Genomic DNA, 22,398 nt, shown 5'->3' with positions numbered 1-22,398 from the left:
TGGTATTATCTTTTCAATGTATTTCAATATGAATTTAACATCTGTCCTTCGTAACATCGACTTTTGTCATTCGTCCTAGCGATACCGAATCGTACGAGCAAAGTATCATTTGTATTCAAGTCATGAGTGGCCGCGAAATGTTTAGGACAAGTACGATAAAGGGTAACGTTTATTACCTGATACTGAGAAATGTAGGAACCAAAAGTAAAATCATTTGTATGTTTAACGTTCTGTGCACCGGTATGCGATATGATAATAGCTGTTGTATACACGACTGTTAAGGAAGATCATCGTTAATCCGTGTTCTGATACTCCACAAAACGTAAAGATGGGAGGAAATGGCTCGTGGCAAATGTAAGACGGTAGTTTTATGTTTTATTATCGACTTCCGCCGGCTGTTCTATAAAGTACTTTTATATAAATGCGTTTATTTAAAAAGAAATCTTTTTTGCTATGAAGAGAAGATTTTAATTAAAGATAATAGAGAGATTCAGTACATTACAGATATTATTTTTAAGAATGAAGATGTGGTGGTGATGTACCGAGGAATATATTAAGCTTGATAATGTGTGCAATATTAGAAATATGCAAATGCCGAAACAGAACGATGTTAATACAAACTGTTTGTATAATACGTATGATAATAGTAAATACATCTATATTATTCGTTATTGTGCGTAGTCTTGTTAATTTGCAAAATATTTTAGTGGATACGGTAGATTGAATGCAATAAATAAATAAATAATTTTTTTCTTGATTTTAAGAACCCCTTATTAGAAAAATTAGAATTGTTGATATTTACTCGTAATATCAAGGTACTTTATTGCACAATAATATTAATGATATCTAAACACTGGTAGATAATGTAATATACGCAAATTATCTATATCATTTGGAATATTAATTCTATACCAGACATGTTATGATATGATATATATATATATTATGATGACTGTGACATTTTACCATGATCATTTAATCAGTCGTAACTAAATTTTAAAAAATCTAAATCAATTAAATCTTCCACTTAACGATTGTTTAAGAACATGATCAACAACTGATCAAATTAGAACACCATTAAAATGTACATCGTTTCCATATAAGATCTTTCTTTATCCTATTGAATATTGAAACTTATTTATATCTTGAATAATTGACTGTTTAAACTCTTGTTATGATCTCTATGACATATATATATATTTGTAATATATTTATACTAAATATCTTGTAGTTTCTATGTGTATTTCCAGATTTGTTTCAAAGTTTACCAACATAATTATAATAGTCATTATAGTGCCAATAACATCTCAAGATGTTTCGCATGAGACACATAACATATTTATAGAAAGTATCTACAAGTGTTCGGTACCTTTGTGAACAACTGTATATTAAACGAGCATAGAAAACGTGAATGGATGTGCCATCGAATTTAATTCAGGTTTTCCGTGCACGAAACTGAGGATTACTATGACATATTACATTCCAGGTTCGCAATTATTATGTTCCTGAATAGACGCGCGTCCGGACATTTTCACGGATAGTTATGCACATCGAATTCACTTTGGCGATCGAACGCGAAATTTCCGCGTTCGACGGATTATATAGTTTACCATGTCTACCGCATCCAACTTCCACAGAATGCACGCTCGTCGACGCATTCCGCTTATTAATGATAGAACGTCGCGCGCGGAATATTTACTTTCGACCACAATGTGAACAGATCAAAACGTCGTAATGCGTTCGACCGTACGATTATTGTTTATCCAGGATATTACGTTTAATTTCTGTTGCCATACACGCGTCGAAATAAATTAAGTTCGCCAGCAGTTCGTTCACCGCGATTTGCGGTTTTCCATAATTCTACTATTTATTGCAGTATCTGTATCTCCGCGGTGAATATAATTTTGATGTTTTTGCTAAAACTACAATTAAAACTACAATTAAAAGTTTCAGATATACGATACGACTGCTTTTGTAACAGAAATTTATTGAGCTATAGTTTTATAGTCGTCGTAATTACCATCGTATAATTGTTACTAATTACTGGGTTTAATTATTGTACCTGATTCTTCTTGTTCTTTATTTTTTTTTTCTTCTGTTCGTTTTGCTTCGTTTTCACTGACAATGGATAACACGCACGTTGCAATAACTCGTATTATTTTGAACTACTATTACAGATGTAATGAGATTTTATGAGAGATTTATGAGTAGTTACAAATAATGAAAGAATTGCTTTTTCTATATAAAGAAAATTTCCTTGGAACGAAGATATTTAGACATAATGTAATACCTGCGTTTATTAAAAAAATTGCGAGCAGTGATATTATTCCCTTTTAATGGCTTCTTCCAAGATATTTTATACTTTACTGTAATTTATACTACTACTTATAGACATATACACACAAAAAATAACCATTAAACTGTCAGGCTTCAGATTAATATTTAACCTCAGCACACGTCACATTGATCAACTCCATAAATTAAACAACAAAAAGGATGAAAACACTATAAACATTATTTTTTCAAATTCACATTGGGATTTACAATTATTTCTACGATCTTTTTTCAACAAACAGACTAGTGGTAGGAGTAAATACATTTTTTGAGAAATTGAGCAATAATTATATTTCTTTTTTTCTACATTTTATATATACTTTTATTTTATATATACTTTTCTACATTTTATATATACTTATTTTACTACTCAGAAAAGAATTTAAACAATGTTTTGTTTATCTGATATTCTAAGGAAGGTATGAAGAATCACGGAGTACCAACATAAAGACGTAGACTGTGAGATTAAGGGCGGCAAAGTAACGTGAAATAAAAAGCAGCAAATGGATGGTCGTATTCAGCGTTGTAGTGTTACACCAATTTCGAGCATCATTTGGAAAAATGAAAATGTTCTTGAGAAGGAATCAACTTTCTCAATAGGTAGTATACTAACCTCTCGTTGGCGTATTACGTCAAAACGAGAAGATCGTTCGACGAGTGTAGAAGAATATGCAAAAGAGGGAGTATCATAGGCGAAACGAGTCACGTATATGAAAATACAGGGGTAACGTCCCGGAATCGACGGCCGATCGAATATATTTGATAAGTCATAGCAGCTGGGTGATCCTCGGAAAGCGCGGTGATGGTGATGTCTACGTACTCGTTAAGTGGCGGCCAGGTAACTCTTTGCTGCGGACATGGAGAGGGAATCAATCGGTAAAGCAAGTCCGAAAGATCGGTTTCCTTTCTTGTCTGCTGGATCACATCGTAGCTTCGTGACTCTAACAACGCGCTAGATGATATCGAGCGCACCGTTTCGAAATTATCATCGAAGATATCGTAGATCATGGATATTGTTATGATGAGAAAAAATGAACGAATTGGTGAATTTTATTATTGAATGTATATTCTGGCTTCTGGCCTCTGAATTGATACTAATTCGCTACTATTGAAATCTATGAAGTGTTTATTAAATCCTAAAAAGTTTTACTTGTATTATGATTTGCAAAAATATTTATAAAAATTCCTGAAATACTCCCCTTTTTATTTTTTTTTAATTGCTTACAAATTTCTGGATTTTTTTTTTTTTTGTTTTATTTTGTTTTGTGAACCAGCATACTGTCTAGATTATATTATTTATAGTGGCTGCAAAAAGTATTTGCACTCTTATTTTCTAATGAAGCGTTTCATTATTATTAGATTCTACGTTTCAGTTCCATATGTAGTATCAAATTTCTATAATAATATAAAAGTATTACTAAGTGATACGAAATTTGCTATGGCTGAAGTTAACTAGTGTGCATATAAATCTAATAATAAATATAGTGGTGTACAGATACATTTTGTCATTATTGCATATGTTAAGTTGTCTTCTAACAGAACTTGTCAAAATTCCGTTCTTCTTTATTAAATAAAGAAGTGCTTCTGTTTTTATATTCGTTAATGAATGTCAAAATATACATGTCAGATACTCTTGTGGGTACCGTAATATACCCCCGGCGATAACATGATGACGTTAGAGCCAATTTAATTATATACAGATTATCTTGGAGTAGAACAAAAGACATCCGTGTGGCGATTGATGTTCCTTACTATATTAGAGTCAAATATACAATAGTAGACTTATTGCATGTGTGAGATGTAATAGTGTTTGCGACTCATATATGGATAGAATAATTTATTTTATTGCCATTACAAATAACAACGAAAGTTATGACACTCGAGTAATGAAGTAGTTGGCGTATCACTCGCCATTCGATTATAGTTGAGAAGCTCAGCAGAAACACTGGATAAAGATAAATTGCTTTGATCAGAACTAGCAATAAATGTTATAACTAGTATAAAACTTAACGAGGATACAGTAAAATATCGATTATCCGGATAAAGATTTGCAGGATTTCAAATTCATCAAGCTTACTGATGATCCGATCAACAGAAATTCTTACTGAAAGTTATTTGTATTTATTACGGATGGAAACTCATCAAATTTAGTATCTTATATTTAAAGCTTTCACGTTGATGATCTATGTAACTCGTGCATAATTATCAATTTATCGAGATTAGTCGTATGTTAAACTATATGTATAATCGCGTTAGAAGATTCACATTGCATTTAACTCGAATTTAACTGATATATAGCGCGTCGAATATAGCTAATAATTTTGACTTGTTTTTCCATGATATGCCACTACTATATATTCGATAACTTGATTTCATCCAAATGATCAGTCGCTTAATTTACTGTAGAAAGATCTTTTACTGGTTATATATTAAAACACATGACTGGAATACTAAGCAAGGGAATAATCATGGTGCCAAAGGCCACTTCGAGCTTACAGTAGCTTCTACAAACAACCCCATACCCCGATTGCGTTCTAGGATATAACTGCTGTTCATACATTAATATCTCCTTGAAGTAGTGATCCGTCTTCCTAAAGAGTACATAGAGGACGAGATTACTATGGATCAAATAGATAAGGAATATTGAAGGGAGGCGGTAGGGAAAAGTATAAAAAGTTAATTTCTTTTCGGGTTTACATGTAATGTTTCGAAAATTTCGGTTTGTAGTGCATAACTTTTAAATTTCCTAACCACGAATTATTAGTTCATCCATCTATGGGAAAATTAAAAGCGCAAAAATATATAGAACGCATACAACACACAAAAATAGATAAAATGTTTGAGGTAAAGCACACACTATAATATTTAATATGTGAAACAAATCTTTAAGTTTTATTTGTTTGGTTACATTTACAAATAATATGAAATTGCATGAACATCCGTAGTCTGTTAATAATTTAACATAATAATACAATATTTTATTGAATGTATTTTACTTGTAACGGTACAATAATGTTCGTTTTTAGTGGCAAAAGTGAAATCCTATTAGGCACAAAATTGTATTCTTAAAATATGTCTTCATAATTGAGGCATTTCGTGCGCTCGTCGGAAGTCTGTGAACAGACATCACAGTTTTTTGATGCGTCTATCAATCTACTTCATGTTCTTGCCCTTAGGACAAAAGGGAGAAGGCAGAAGCCAATATCTCCCTTGTTTCTTTGAGAATCTCTTCATTCCAGTTGGCTAGCGATGGACGCACATTTTGTGTCCCAGGAAATAATTTCATTAATCCGTCATCCTCATTTTTCTTCAGATTTTTCATCAGATTACTTTATTTTCTTTTATTTCTTCGTTTAAGGAATGTCTATTATCAATTTTATTCGTTTGATATATTAAATATTTGATATATTATGTATTTGTATAATAAATTATATATTTTTTTAACCTTACTGTGTATAATATGTACAATTTACGTTTCTAAGAGATTTTCTTCAAAAGATTCCAGGAAGAAAGTTAATAATTTAATACTTGGCAGCTGCGTCTATTATTATTATTATTTATACTAATAGCGAAACGTTATTTTCCAAAGCACATCTGTCTACTATATTTTTACATCTAACTGCAAAGAAATCTTTTACCACCTTTGCTTTTCACAAAAAAGTATAGGAAAGTTCCCGTAACATTTACGTAATTATATATCATAGAACACTATACACTATAATTGTGCTATGTCGACTTAGAACACAGTTCTAATATTCCACATTTCGTGTACTCGGTTGCCAATGTCCCTGTAATATCAGATTTACTGTCGTCATTAGATCCGTCATTACAGGCAAAGATGGTCAGCTTCGAAGAAAGTATACCCCAGACTGAAATGATTTTAATGAGACCTGCCGTGTCCATTCTGAAATATCAACTCAATATGTAACTACGATTTAACAGTATCCTATTAATTTAATCGCTACGATATATACGTCCGATCGATTCGACTTGGTTAATAGGGAAAATGGAACGAATAACTAAGTATAGAGAGAATAAATGAGTATAAATGAGTAGGTGCAAGGAAGTAGCTGTCGTCCTCATTGGCATCGCACATGCATGTTACTACGTCTAACAATACCTAACTGCTAGGGTTTCGATTTTAAATTGAAATTCGAATTGCAGATAGCGTTCGAAAAGTACTTTGAACTTGTTGTGCATCGGGAATACCGAGAGAGGATACGGGATGGAGTGCGGAAACACTCGACTGCACCACGATTGATCAAAGTGTTCACTTCGAAACGATGATGCATTGCTTCGCTGTATTTGCTTAGTAGTAATCGATCAAATTTTCATTCTGCAGAAGTTTTCCAGTCAAATGATCAGATCTGCTTTATTCCTTTTCTCTCTTTTTTCTCCTCTTTGTTCGCTTTCTCTAAGACACTGCAGGTTGGTCTGATTTTTTGCGTTTATATTTCAGAAGATGAAAATAGAGAAATTTCAAGTACCAGCGAAACAAATATTCATGTAAATTTAGATTGAGAAAGTTGTAAAATTTTGATATCAATTGAAATGATTGAAGCTTTTACGAGTTTCCTGGTATAAGAAACAAGCTTTCTGAAAGGAAGAATAAATCTTTACACCGTTTATTTACAGTCCGTTTTAATTTCGCGAATGCCACGCAGATTTACGTTCTCGATGGAAAGTTTTAATTAAAATCGGGTTCAACTCTGTTTGACGCTCTGGAGCCGGAGTACATTGGGTGCGTTACCTTCACAATCAATTATTCTTATATTAAAATAGAAGGTTACGGTTTATAAGCATAGGTTTATAAGCGTTTTGAGATGTCTGGATCAACATAATGGATTAGCTTCATGTAAATATCTAAATTAATTTATTATAAAATTGGAACTCCAAAGTAGTGGCATATACTTTGATAGAAACAAAATATGAAAGTAAATATACGTTGTTCAATAATATTGGTAAAAATATTAAATACCTAGCAACTCTTCTTTTTACCTTATTAGTATATTAATTTTAGTATGGCGGATGAGGAAAAAGAACATGGAATATCATAAAATAGCTTTATCGAAAGGAAATCAATTTTTAATACTTTAGTCTACCGATAAGAAAGATTCGACGAATTTAATTTTGCATTATACATAACGTGAAATTTATGTTCCGGAAATATGAACGAAAGAATAATTATTTTATTTTATCTTAATTTTTTTTCCAAGATGAACACTACAAAATTTATTACTACTTTATTTTGAAAATTTTAATTTATTACTCTCCAAAAGTCTCTTTTACCACACGAATATTAATAACTTCAATGAAAAGCATTAGAAGCTATAGATACATTTCTCTGATCTTCGATGCTCGAAAAAATACATAAAAGTCTTTATCGAGTGCACATAGCTCACAAAATAGCGCATCTTAAAGTACGAGACGTAATTTTACTGTCATTCTCAGTAATTTGAAAGGAGATAGATTTCTATGTAATATAATATATACACGGCTGTGAGCACAGTTGTTCGTGAAACTGGTTTATTATCCGTCTAAGTAGACATTTCATCAGTATCGTTAACTACCGAATAGCAATGAAGACAAGCCAAAGCCCATTGCTAGTCGTTCGAAGCGTGACAGGATCCGATGTTTGTGGCGCGTTCCGTTTCATCTTCGCACCTGACTGTAATAACAACATCCATCGAGAGTTAATGACTTTTGCTGGCTAGATCATACGATGTTGGGTCACAATTTCGCGCGTACACGCGTAGCCCCAAATGAAGTTGGCGGAAGTCATCGGTGGAGTGAGAGAGGAAGAGAGCTGCAACAGCTCCCGCGGGTGTAGATGGGCTGCAGGCAAAGTCCGTTAGTTCCACGTGTCGTTACGGTTTATAAGCATAGGATGCGTTCGACGTTGCACTACAGCGCGGCGGCGCGCGGCAGCTGAGTTCAATGTACCCGGTTCAAGTCAGCGAGTCGCTTTAACATCCATCCTCTCAGTCAACAGATATCTCTGAAATAGATGCTACGTTACTCTGGCGCAAGAAGAAGGAGGAACACAGACTAGCCGACCGGATATCGACTTACAATTTGACATGGACTAGGTACCTGTCACCGTTAAGTCCGAGCCGAAGAAAAATTTCGATCGTTCACTGCATATCGGCCACGTCTCTCTTTCCGTATCCTCCGTTTCAAAGCCACAGGAATTCGATCGACTCGCTTCTAAACGAAACATTCGTCTCGATTATCCTCGGCTGTCGCCTTGAACGTGCAGATCAAACTCGATGCGCAAGAAGTACTATCCCTGGTCCACCTGGTCTGAACCTCGAATATCCCTCTCCGTTCTCTGATTTCCGACCAGCAAGAAGTCGGGACGTCTCCGCAAGTCTTAAGAGATCGAATCGAAGGGCCATTAATTTACATTAATACATCGCGTTGCAGGTGGTAAGCCATTTGGAAATTTCACGGTGTTACTCAATCCTCGATTAACACGTCGACATTTCTCATCCTTGTAATTGTCACGCTATATTTAGCGTGGAGTCCTTAACAGCTTCCACTATTGAGCGTTTAAACGACCGTATAGAGAAAGTATGTACACTCATATTTTATAGAAATGTGAATAAGGTTGTACATGGATATACTTGTCTCCTAAACATCTGCATTTCTGAGAAACTTGTTTTTTGAAGATGTACACAATATTGTTTAGAGATTTGTTTTGAACTATCGAGATTCGTTTCTCGTACATTCTTCCGAAATATCATTTTATATTTTTTATGTTTCTATAGTCCAATATTTTATTGTTATAAATTTTTGCGAAGGGAATGATTGATTTGAAAATTACATATCTACGCACTGTATTTTTTAAATACAGTGGCATTTTATTAAACTATGAAAGGAAGCGAATCGTCTGATAATATTCTTTTCTCAGCTATAAATTTCATATTTTAAAAGCAACCGTATATCAAAAAGCGAATTTAGATACTTAGCGATTAATGTATGATTCGGTATAATAAAATCATCATATTAATTGAATAAAAATATCTTAAATATTATTTACAAATTCCTGAAAGTTAAGAAAATTTCATTATCAAAAAGTCAAAGACCACCTAAAATCAAATTACGTTAAAATCGATTAAAATTCCTGTCTCTAAAATTCGATTAAAATGACAAACGTACGGAGTGTTTGCAGTAAAAGGAGAATCTTTCTTTTTCTGATTCGCGGCTGGTTTGTCCTCTGGATACTCTGAGCGTTCATCGCCAATTAAATGCGTCGATGTGCCGGCCCTTTTAATCGATCAGGGTTGGGAAAAAAAGTTGGTAAAATGTGGTTCGTCGAAGAGAGCATCGGAGGACTTTGTCCCGACAAGAAACCGATTCTCACTGTTCGAACTGGTTTTAACGCTCGATCGGTGTAATTTGCGAAATTTATAGTCCCTGAGAGTGGCGGTCGTGGTTGTTGGGAGAATCGCTGCGTTAACGAAGCTTGATGGAGTCGGCCGACATATTATCACGGACCATGGCGCGGCGCACGACTGTTGTTAATTAATTATAATTCGAGTCGCGAAGGGTATTCCCCTTGAAGCTGGAGCAACGGAGCTCGACCACCGCCGACAACGTAATACTCTCTTCGTATTCCTTCTTCTGATCCGTGCTTCGTGACTCGAGGGAAACGTAGTCACGATAAATGAGACCGTGCGATGATGACGAAGCGGCTTACGCATGCTTTTCTTCCACGGTGAGCAGTTCAACCGACGTAAGAAAGAAGAAAGAGACAGATGGAGGAAGGTGTACGTATGTTATATGGATATATAAAAAGAAAGCCGGATCGGGAAGATGGTAGAGAGAGAATTGCGAGGTATAGAAGAGTTTGTACGACGACTAGAGAGAAGCGAAGCAACTATGATAGAAATAGAGTGGGGAAGAGATAGAGGGGAGGCATTAAATGGAAGCGGCGAAGCGGGAAGAAGGAAGAGCGAGTAGAAAGAAGGACAGAAGGGAAGGGATGGCACGAACATAGCCGGATAGCCGCGTATAATGCATAAGAGAAGCGGGAAAGAGTAACGAACTGGCAAGGTCGAGCGTGGTAGGCCAATGTCTCGTCCTCGTAGTACGAGGTGAACCAGCGCTGCTGCAACTGCCTCCTCGTGGCTCGCTGCCATTGCCACTGCCGCCACCGCCACCACCATCGGTCACTACCACCATCGGCCAACACTACATACTATCATCGACTCGTCGTCTTGGTTCCTCTGCTGCAGCTGCAACGGTCCAACACGCCGACCTATGAGGCCCGGGGAACGGTGAGCGGCAGGCCTTCCTGCAGCATTGCAAGGTCGCAACTATGAGAAACCGGCCAGAAGAAGAGGAAGTAGCGGAGTGGGAGTGACGCTCCTGTGGAACGCTCGACGGGAAGGATACCGAGAGAGAGATACCATGAACTTGAAGCGGGGCTAAAGGGAGCCTGAGGGGTAAAACGTGAAGTCAAACGTAGCGCTGCTATTGCCGTGGATGCGTAAATCACTCGCTTCTTTCACACCCGTGTTACGTAACTAATTCGACATCGGCCATTTCGGTCACGTGGCGAGATCTCACTTTCCAGAGCTCATGAATAGAAAACTGACACATCATTCTGATCTTTCTTCCGCGTTTCTTACAATTTTATGCTTTTTTGATTCTAGAAATAGGAAATTTTAGAATGATGATGGACATTGCGATGAAGCAGTTGGTTGTTGGGAAAGGAATTATGAGATGTGCATTGTACTTTTCCATGAAAATCCTTATACTAGAAATTAATAGTATCGATTTTTGTATAAAAATTCCTGCGTTAGGATTGATAATATCAAAATAGAAGAATAGTTATATTACGATTATTTATATTAAATCATATTACCAGCTATTGTATCTTTGGCTATATGAAGCACAGGTTGTTTTCTTTATTATCATAAGTAGTACTCTTTAGTAGTATAAAACTTTTTATATAAAGTATCTCTAATTTTCCATCATATTATACAAAATATTAAAAGTACGTATAAATACATTTTGGAATATAAGTATATACATATATATGTTACAAATATATAAAGGAAATACGAGAAATTTTATTTCTCGTATAACTAATTAAAATACGATACCATCCTATATCCCTACATCCTTGTTATATTATCAGCATATACACGGTACCCAGGCCAAGCTATAACTTTTCAATGGGAATCTCTGCTAGAATTCAACGAATCTTCGCAGAATTTCTGCCTTATATCCTCGATACGCTTAATGTTATACCATTCATTTTAAGAGTCCTTCACGAAACGGAGCTACAGTCGCCCTGGCGAACGAGAACGGGAGAAAGGGAAGATCACTGAATCGAAAGGGGAAAAGATGGGAGAAAATGAAAGAAGGAGAAGCATAAACAGGCAGAGACGAAGTAAGTCCAATCTATCGACTCTTACTCGGAACAGGAGGATGCACCTATCTACTCTGCTCCCGCAGCGTTGATCGTACAGAGTTAGAATCTCCTTTATCTCTTTATCTCTCTCTCTCTCTCTCTCCCTCCCCCTTGTTCCTCTCTTCCTTCTCACTTTTCTCTATCTTTAGATATCTCTGTCTCTTCTTTTGCATATTGCATTTTGTGTCTACGTGATTAACTCGCATGCTTACCTAAACCTAATATACCGAGGAATGTGTGTTCGCACGGTTCCCCACACGGAGAGGATATCCACCCATCGTTAATTCTCCGAACATCATAACGATGTCCCAAGGTAATTTGAAAATCCTCATTATCTTCGAACCGGGAGGAGCCTCCGCATGCACACGTAGTGCAGAGGCTATACTGCTTTCCGTGATCGAACGTAGATCTTGAATCGATAGCCAACGATATTCGTCACCGTTCGAGGGAGCTTCGTATTATTCATTACGCGAAATCAGAGGATGGTCACGAACGGATTCATTAAGGCGCGCTAACGTACCGATCAATTTAATCCATAGAGAGTATGGTTTACAATTGATACAAGATGCTTTATTGAATAATCTGGCATCAGAACCTTATTCGGTTTAAACCGGTGGATCCCGATGTTCGAACCATCTAACTTTGCTAACGAGCTACACGACTCGAATCCGATCTTGGTGATTTCTCCACCAGTTCGATTGTTTGCCAATATAGAGTTGAACGATTATGATGATTGTATTCAATGAGATTCTTATTTAAAGCATCACACGCAAGTTGGTATATACCGTACTATGCTGAAACGGAATTTGATTCCATAAATAAATGTAAAAATACTTGGTCCTATTTTGAATCTATTGTTATCCCTTAACAAGTGTTAAATTCAAGAAGTATTGGTAATTTGTTAAAAAGATGTTGATTAATTTGGTATGATATTCTGTGTGGTTATTTATCCTTTCGATAGGAAAAATTTCTTAGAAGCTCTAGTTAAATAATCATTCGATGAATCTACTATCTTATTGTTGGTATTTCAAGCTTCAAGCACTTCAAACAATTTTTATATAATTAGTATAATTCAATTTTAATAAATATAACGAGTAAACATTATAATATTTATAACTACACATGTAATTCAAGACTTTATCTATTGAATTATTTTTTAAAAATTTATAAAGCAGGAAGGACCAGGAATAAATACAATCATAAGGAGAATGTCTAAAAAATTTTCTCCATGTAACCATCGTAGACATATTTCATAAAAATATACAATTAATTGTAATTATAAAACCATTCTAAATGGCTTAGGACTTTTGTACAATACCATACATACACCGCGCTGCTGAAAAATATATTTTCTATTATTTTTCAGTTTAAAGCGCAATTCAAAATATAAATGGTCTTTCACCTTGGTGTTTCATGAAATATGCATACGAAACAGGTGCGTGCATGTATTTAATATTTCGGACCCAGTGTAGCTACATTCGTGTATTAAATACGTTTCATTAAGGTAAAAAATTTCAAGTAAAGGGGCGTGTATAGTTTATGCAGCGTAGCTTGCGAACATTGGTTTACAAGTTACTGTAAAATGAGTTCTAAAAATATAGAAAAATAATTTCTGGAATTAAATCGTCGACGAAATTTTCCCACTTGTTTTATGTAGAAATCGAAACTGAAATATTTTATTTCTTATATTGTTACTACAATTTTATTCCCTTTTTGGTTTTCTCTCGTGGTGATTAAGACTCCAGAAGATATTAACTTTTATTCATTTTGATCTCTATATTTATATTTATCTGAAATTATATCTTAAAAGTGTTACATAATTGCTGCGTTTTATCTACTGCCTATGTTCTATGTGATCGTAATAACCTATTAATGTAGGGCTTGAAAGATAAGCGAAGAAAGATAAAAAGCAAATAGTATTATTTGAAAGGAAGTAAAATGAAAGGTACACATTTAATAGTATATATCATTATGTTAACAATAATTGAATTGTTATAGATAAATTAAATTATATTAATGTATAGCTACTATGGTTACACGGAAATGGAAGAGTTATCTGTTTGGATATAGTTATCGAAATTTCATAATAATTTGTCAAGTATATATCTAAAGATAAAAATGAATAATTTTAAATTTGCGAATATTTAAATCTGCTTAATGCTGGAAATCTATGTAATCCATGAAATTGAATCGTTAGTTTCTGAAATATTTTTTAGTGCGTTTATATTTCAACTTTGGTAGGATTATACGACGCTCGTTTCAACATCAAATTAAAAAAAAATAATCTTTCTAAAAGATTAAATCGAAAGTAATTGAAAATTAACTCTTGTAAGAGAAGAAGTTTTAGATTTCCTTTCCATAAAAATGAAACCTTTTGTAATTACATTTTAATTAAAAATGCGCAATTAGCGCGAAGAATAAAGCGTCATCCTATTTTCAAAATAAAAATAGTAATAAATTTCTTACAACAATACGTTTAATTGTTAGTCCTTTCTTCACAATTTTATGATCATACAATTCTTAATCATTTGTTACCTATAGTATTATCAATACATGTAACATTTTTAACACAACTGAAACAATCAGCAAACGATGCACTGGTCGTTCGCAAAATATTTTTCGAGGCCATAATGAGCTATTGAACGGTTTTCAATACAACGCGATACGATTAAACATTTTCTCTTTACAATTTGCGCTCCATTTCGTTTGGAGCTATTGTAGAATGGCCGACAAACACTCGCGCTCGTCGACTAATGACAAAATCGTTGTACAACACCACCCAGATTATTTCCTCCTTGTCGTTATAACAAACGCTTTTAGCCGCGAAGCTACAAAACGAACAATAAACATCAAATTGCGCTTGCGCGCGTTCTGTTGGCGGCGTTGTCCATTCGCGAATCGGTGCTATGATACATTAACCACGAATCATAGCCGCGAGATTCGCGGCGCGCGAGAGGCGCGAGTTCGGTTTTGCCTCTGCAAATTCTATTAGCCTCCGTGCGCGTATTTCTCCGTCGAAACGGTTCCTCGTGTCTCGATTATGGGCAAAATATTCGACAAACAAAGCACAGTAGCCGTGCAAATACTCTTTGTTCACGGTGGTCGGCCGAAACTTCTCTATAACATGGCTCTACGGCATTGTGGCAATGTCCAGACCCGTCGACAAAAGCAACCTTTCCCTTTGTTCTTTCTTCATCTATTTTCCGATTATCCTGCTCGTTTCTCTCCTCCCACCTCTCTCTCACCCTCTCTCTCTCGCGCGCTCTCTCTCTGATCTTTGCTCTCCGTCGCTCATAAACGAACGATACCCAACACAAGCTTCACGTGCATACAACCCAATCTCTTTCGTTTACCCTCTTTGTTCAGCTTTTTCGTTTTGGGAATATTTACGCTATCGCACGGTCTCGTTTGTTACCTGCTGCGGCACGGGGCCGATAATTACGTTGCGGCCGTTTGTTTTAACGCTAATAACAACCCGTGACCCTCGAACGGCCACTACAGCCCCCCTACTGTCCCGGTGGTTGGTGCAAACCAACGGCCAGTCTCGTGAATCCTCTCTCTAACCCGCTGCGTTGTTTTTCGTTGTCTTTATGCATTCGTTGTGCAGGTATTTAATCAAGCCATCCATAATTTCTCGATCGCCGATAAGGCGGCATAGGTATTTCCTTATAATAATTAATTCGGCCCGCGTCTCCTCCGCTTGTAACGGATGTGATTACGTCTTCTAGTTCCCCGTTCGCCCATTCACCGTCGTGTTATTTATAATTGAACTAAGCCAATTGCGTACCATCAGCACATCCTTTCTTGATTCATTACGCTTTGATCGTGATTACCGACAGCTTTACGGACCAGCGCCATAAGCCGCCTTACATGTAGCTTCTATGTTGATTTTTATACACATGTGCTTCTAATACGTTTTATTGCAATTGAAAGTGCTGATACATTTAAAGGGATGTGAAACACGTTTAAGTGAATAGCAGCTTACGCGATGAAACAATCAGCTTTTTGTTCGATAACATCGGCTTTTCTTGTTTAACGACCAGTTTTAATATTTGTTTTATACTCATTGCGCGTTTTTTTTCTGGTTAACGTGTTTAAGATTTAAATCGCCTGTATTCAGATACTTCAGAGAGGTAATCCGACTTTGGTGCATATTTGATGCGATGTATTATATCCAGGTTTGGTAAATAAGATTTTATAAAATTAGAACCGGATGATAAACCCAGATAGAGTATTCTTTTTAGGTATTTGCTTTATAAAAAAGAGGAAGCATAGGGAATATCTGCTTTAAAAATAAACGTGAAATAAGAAATACAAGAATTTTCCGTTGCTAATGGTAATTCTTTGTTTTCTCGAAATAAATGGTAAGCAGAAACATGTGAATTACCTGTAACACCGTAAAATATTTCACTGAAATATCGTTAATTTTCTCTCTTACATATCTGTGTATGAAATTGTTATTCCCCAGTTTGTTATTTAATACGTACAAAGTTCGTATCTGAAATTTGATACGTTGAAATGAAATGTATAAAACAACAGAATAATCGTACTATGTACTTACTTCAATATAAGTTAAGATAAATTAATAACTATAAATTAGGTTAAATTAAAAACTATCAGTATTTTATTACCAACGAGAAAATTGGAAGCGTTTGTGCAAAAATAGATTAGTCTTCCAGGACCAAATTCTTCTTAAACTATGGGAAAAAATTTTTTTTAATCAGTTGTTAATAGTAAGACACGTTTTGCCGTTTTTTATGTCGTTATAAGGAAGATATAATAGATGAAAATTTAAGATCAGTTTTATCAGAAACAGATATATTTATCATTATTAATCACTTAAATCATAAATCAAGTGGAGTTACATTAAATTTGTTTAAAAGAACGTTTTAAAAATATGCTCGGTATAAAAAAATATAAGATGGGCGATTACCTTGCTTCGACTGATTTATTTCATTTTAATGTAGAGAAATCAATTGGGGGGGCTCAATAAATCAAGAGATTGTTTCTTTATGGGTAGGGATTTAGAGGGAATTTTACGGCTACCTTCACGTTTTTCAACGAAGCAGTCACCACTTTCAGCATCACTTGTAATGCCAGAATCATTATCTCAAATCATCTGCCGTTATAGCTCGTTGAAGCCATCTAGATAGCTATTATGGCGCTACCTATAAAAAACAGCTACATAAGTACTCCATACATAGCTTCATTTAGAAAAAAAAGAAAGCGAGATGAAGGTACTTCGAAATCTTCTTTACATCTGTATTTGCGAAAAAAATCTATTACCATCGCATTACATCTCCGCCTGTGACTATCCACTTTTTATAAATAGTGTTTCTCAAGGAATCTTCAAGCCATAGCGACGTTGATTCCTACAACCTATAGCTTCACGCTGTATATATACTCTCTTTCATAAGTATTAAGATAGTTATAAAAGTAAAGTAAAGTAAAGGTAAACTCAGAAATTATTCGAGAATTATTAAAACCATTAACGTATGAAAACATACGATGAATGACTGTTCACTCTCTCTTGTAGCTAAGTCTTGTGAATAATTTTTACAAATTTTTAAATCATGAACCTTGCATCAATACAACATCATGATCGACTGTTTCCTTAATAATAATTTAATCTAGTCATCGTATTTCATATGAGACTGGATTAAATACTGGTGAGGTATTTTAATACCTATGAACGTGAATGCACGTATGTGTGCCTCTCTATTGATTTGATGGAAGAACTTGCGCTCGCTGGGATAATAGAGGTCCCGCAACAGAGACTTCAACAAGAAAACAAAAAAAAAAAAAAAAAAAAAAAAAAAAAAAAAAAAATGGGGGAGGAAAAGGGAAAAAAATTCACGTTCCGAAGCGTCTCGAGATTCATTAGGGCAGTAAAAGCGTCGTAAATTGAGAGCTGTCCGAAGAAATTTAAACCGTTCCAGGGTGTGACGATCGTAAAGCGAAGGAGGGCCCGTGGTAATTGGCAGTTTGGCGCGGCGAAATACTTCAACGTCCCACGCTAATTACCTAAAGTTAAGCGTTCGTGCTGTGCCAAGTTGCATTTTGCAATTCGTGGAGTGCAATCGACGCTGGGTGCTCATCGCCCGGCCGTGCACACGGACCTAATTCGTGGCCGATGTACCTATGTGTACCTCTGCTGGCTCTGCTGAACCAGCCGCCGCTTGCTCTCGGCTTTAGGACATCGTATTCAAATGTAACTACGTGCTGCCGGTGACGGCGTAATATATAAACTTGTTATATGGAAATAGATGCGTGTTTTTACTGGCTTTCCACCAGGACCAGGGGCGGAGGCAAAGTCATCCTTTCTCTCTCTCCCCCTCCTCTCTCTCTCTCTCTCTCTCTCTTTCTCGTGTTTCCTTCCCCCCTTCCCCCTCTTCATCATCACTCTCTCTTTCTCTTAGTCTTTCTCTTTCTCTGGCAACGCGGTTATGCAAGTCAATTTAAATGGGCTGCCGGCATCCCCCGGTAGCTCGTTACCAGTTTGACGTTAGGTGCTCGCGTTCGACCCGATAACCGGCCTGCTAATTAAGCACGTTGTACTTTTTGGCCTTGTTGGTGCGATTAGTTGCTCAGATACGATTGGCCGGACGATCGTCGTTACAGTTATCATAATTCGGAATCGCGCAGCCCAGCCCTGTTCATTTTCTCGATCCGTTTCATGGAACGTTCCATCGAACCGGGTCGAACAGTGAAAATCAGCCTGCTTTTGTTTTTACTCTTAATTATCCGTTATTATAGCTCGCGGCGCCAGTCGCACTCTTCAAACTGCCGAGGTGCCACCACCAGCATTTAATAATACGTCGCGGTAATTAATCTGACCTCATTAAAAGCGTCCAAGGATTTTGTTGCGTACACTTCTCGTATTTACCTTCGTGAAAATCCTCCTGTAACCTTCACGATGACAGCTAGGTTAAACGTTCCTGTGCAAAATACACGAGGCTTTGTGTTAAAGGATCAGGTTTCGTGTATCACTGAATTTCTTGTCACTTTACGCTGCCCTTCGTCTTCTTTTTATCCCTTTATTACTACTCTTCGAACCGTGAATCGTGATTTTCTTGAGAAATTGCGATCTATTTTATTCTTGCTGCTTCGTGTGTTAAGAAGAAGGAGCTTGTAAAACGAGCGCTGCTATTTTTTGCTAGCATTTCAGTAGAGTAGAAAGATATGAATTGTACGAGAAGGTAACATTATAATATTCGAAAGTCATGCAGGGAGTAAGATCCTTTTTTGCTGTAAATTATTTTAATAAATCAACGTTATGTTATTGGATGATTCTTTCAGAGAAGCCGGGCAAATATTGTTATTTTCCATAGTAAATCGATATGATCTTTTTGATCAGTTCTCGACGATCTACTTGATCAGTTTAGTTAGGTATACATTAAAATATTAGCGAAATATTTTATTTAGCAGCGACTAGTAATCACTACGATAAAAGTCTATGAAAAGATATAAGATGAGAAGACTATTATTATATAAAACTCTGTGGGAAAAATAAAAAAAGTTCTGGAATTTTTTCTTAATTTCCGAAAGCATTTATTTAGGTGCCTGGAATAGCATCTACCTTGGGACGTTTAGGATTATTATACTGAAGACTAACCCCGGAGCCAGTCATTAAGATTTCTTTGCAGATTACCGTACATGTACGTTTAACGCTGTTCGATATTGTATTTTTACCGAAATAAAAATTAGTGAAGTTATTAATAAAAATTAGACAAGAAGAAGACATATTTTTAAATATGTTATTTTTATACATTAAATATTTTATTAAATATACAATATTCTGATTAATGCAATTTTGCAAGTAAAAATACAAAACATAGCGATGAACGTTATAAAGAACGGGATTATAATAAATAATAAGGTCATGATTAATAGGATACGTTCTATTTTTTCTTTCTTTTCGATCGAATCCTTCTTCTACATAAAAAGTTTAGATTCTGAACAACCACAATATTCCAAAGAGTGATTACATTTCAGAAACGTTATTGGAATTACATCACAGGTGAATTTCCTTTATTCATTATCAATTGAAAGATGCAAAGTTTTCTCTCTGAATACATCGTCCTGTACGAATTTTAAAGGAAGTCTCGTGGAAATAAGGGGATTCACGAGGAATATTTTAAAACCGTGAAAGTGCCTTCCGGAAATATTTAGAAGACTTTGAATTATTCAGTCGGTATCCGCGGACAGATCGACGTGGAAGTCGCTTCAAGCAGCATATTAATATGCCCGTTGCGTTTAACATTGAAATTCATTTTTCACGAGGCTTCAATTACACGTATAATTAATATAGTTCTCGCATCACTCGTGAATACAAAATTTTGTCGATCGCTTAATAACATACCATTGTAATAAATAGCCATAGTTATGCAACACGTGATGATAAATTTGAGCCGCAACTAAGAGGCATTCTCTGTAAAGAAATTTTGTAAACGAAGATATGATCATTCACTGTTGAATTCGTAGCTTTTTACAATCGAGTTAGTACACATTTAATTCAATGAAAATGCTTATCGCAAACAATGCTAGTCTATAATTAATAACTTGTAACTTGTCAGTTTGCTAGTATTATTAGTAAATTACTACGTGAAAGAGCTCGTAGGAAGTTAGTGTGGCTCCTTACAGCTGCAGCCACAGTCGCTACGACTAATATCGAAACAGTGACGATACAAGAAAGTCGTTCATGAGGATAACTTTATATCCATTGGAATCGGGCGATTTTTTGTTCTTTTCCATAGGAATAGTCAGGTAGCGGAATTGCGTTCGGGCAAGTAGACTGCAACGAGCGACAGGAGGAGATATAAAGTGGTACTTTGCCTCGAAGAATCCTCGATTCTCTCGACTCGATATGACACTCGAGACCGTCCTTTCGCTCCTGATGGCCCTCCTTGTCGTTCTTGCAAGAAGGTAATTTAAAGCGAAGAGTCTCGCGGCAATTTTAACACCATCGCGCCGAAAAGGATATAATAGATGGGAAATTGCTTACCGGAGGAAAGGAACGATGGGGCGCGCGCCGCGTAATGAAACATCGTTATAAAAGTACTCTTTATTAACGAACGCAGGAAGAGATCCTTAGTTTCTCGGCCAACGAAATGGAATTCCGGAGAAGCTGATCCTCGAACCGGTGCACGGAATGTCCGCTCGATGAAATTTTATTCCGTAACAATGAAGCACGTACTGCTTCAGCCGATACTAGCCGGATATAGCCTCCTCCTCGGAGATAACAAAGAACTCGCTCTCTCTGGCCTTCTTCGAACAGAGAAGGCTTGTCGTTCGACGTTATTAACGGACGAAAGATTTGATATCGAACCACCAGGTGGATGCAATACACATTGCACATTACCTTCGATACAGATCATAGGTTTCTTTTTACCAAAATTATCCAAATCCTTGCTTATACGTACTCACAATAAAATATCGAAAATTCTTTTGTAAGCAGAGATAAGAAATTGGATTGACGATAAAATTAGGTCAGATGGATATATATCCAGATCTTTACGCGAATATAGTTAATTCATGTGTGAGATTTTCAGAAATCAAACTGACCAACGCCAGTTTCTATGAATTCCTTAAATTCATTGTTCGAGTGAACAATTAATATTCATCAGTATCTGAAAACACAAATGACTTATTGTTATAAATTTGTTTATCGTATGTAGGTGGTATAAATAATTATAAGTTGCAAATTTTTGGAAAGTTATGTTTGTAGTCGTGATTTCAGTTTATGGATTTGATCAGCATCACGTCTGAACGACTCATATATATACAACTCATGTATACAAGAATTTTTAGCGACTACAAATAAGAACTAGTTAAATTATTTTATATTACGTCTTCTTTCATAAATCGCTAATAGTAGAAGTGATATATATAGCATCCTGTATAAGAAGATGTGCTTGCACGGAATTCAAAACATTTCACGTACAAATCTCGCAACTAATCATAAATGATAAATGCCACGTCCATGTTAATTCAATTTTGGTCGAACTCGATTCTCAATCACTGTCAAGGAGCGATCGTGTTCACGCTTAAATCGACAAATGATGGACTACTGTTTTTCGGAAATGCTTATCAATAATCGTATCAAAACTAGAATATAAATTGTACTTGACTTTTGAGATGACCTTGCACGTCTTCATAAACTGGGGGATATCAATCATATTTTATTCTAGGAATGTTCACTGTAGTCGTTATGATGTACGTTCTATATCCATTTAGAGTATATTTAACGATTCTATAAAACTAATACGAACTGTTTAAATATCTATAAATAATGCTGAATATGAAGGATTGCAGTGAAACGAGTAAAGCAATTATGCTACGGAGTTATTTCCTGTTTATTTTATTAAGTATATATTTGCTGACAGATTTACGTTAATATGGAAATTAATGTAGGAAGAATAATATATTGGTTAATTTTTAATTAGGAAATTTCTTTCTTTCGTATATGTATCTTTAAGAAGCTAAATCGATCGACTCTGTTTTTTGTAAAACTTTTAGATTTGATTAGCCAGGTATATGATTTATGTTCGACTTTTAAGAAATAAATGACTTATAAAAGCGAATTCATTTATTACAAGGAGATGAAATAAATAACTAAATTTTAGATCTTGATTAATAAC

At 35.6% G+C, this 22,398-nt stretch overlaps 1 protein-coding gene and 1 long non-coding RNA gene across 4 annotated transcripts in view; one reads left to right on the top strand and one right to left on the bottom strand.

The window, feature by feature from the left end:
• LOC100645758 (autophagy-related protein 16-1) overlaps window positions 1–22,398 on the top strand; it is a 601,658-nt gene that overhangs the window by 207,420 nt on the left and 371,840 nt on the right. The gene's annotated exons all lie outside the window — the stretch shown is intronic.
• Window positions 7,555–8,594, bottom strand: LOC125385679. The gene is made up of 2 exons (XR_007225208.1): window positions 8,428–8,594; window positions 7,555–8,332 (listed from the first exon to the last, which is right to left on the bottom strand). It is a non-coding gene; the product is annotated as an uncharacterized LOC125385679 (long non-coding RNA).

The sequence above is a fragment of the Bombus terrestris genome, chromosome 9 (assembly GCF_910591885.1).
Source record: "Bombus terrestris chromosome 9, iyBomTerr1.2, whole genome shotgun sequence".
Lineage (NCBI taxonomy): Eukaryota > Metazoa > Arthropoda > Insecta > Hymenoptera > Apidae > Bombus > Bombus terrestris.
The sequence above is the reverse complement of the archived record's forward strand: the minus strand, read 5'-3'. Positions and strand labels throughout refer to the sequence as shown.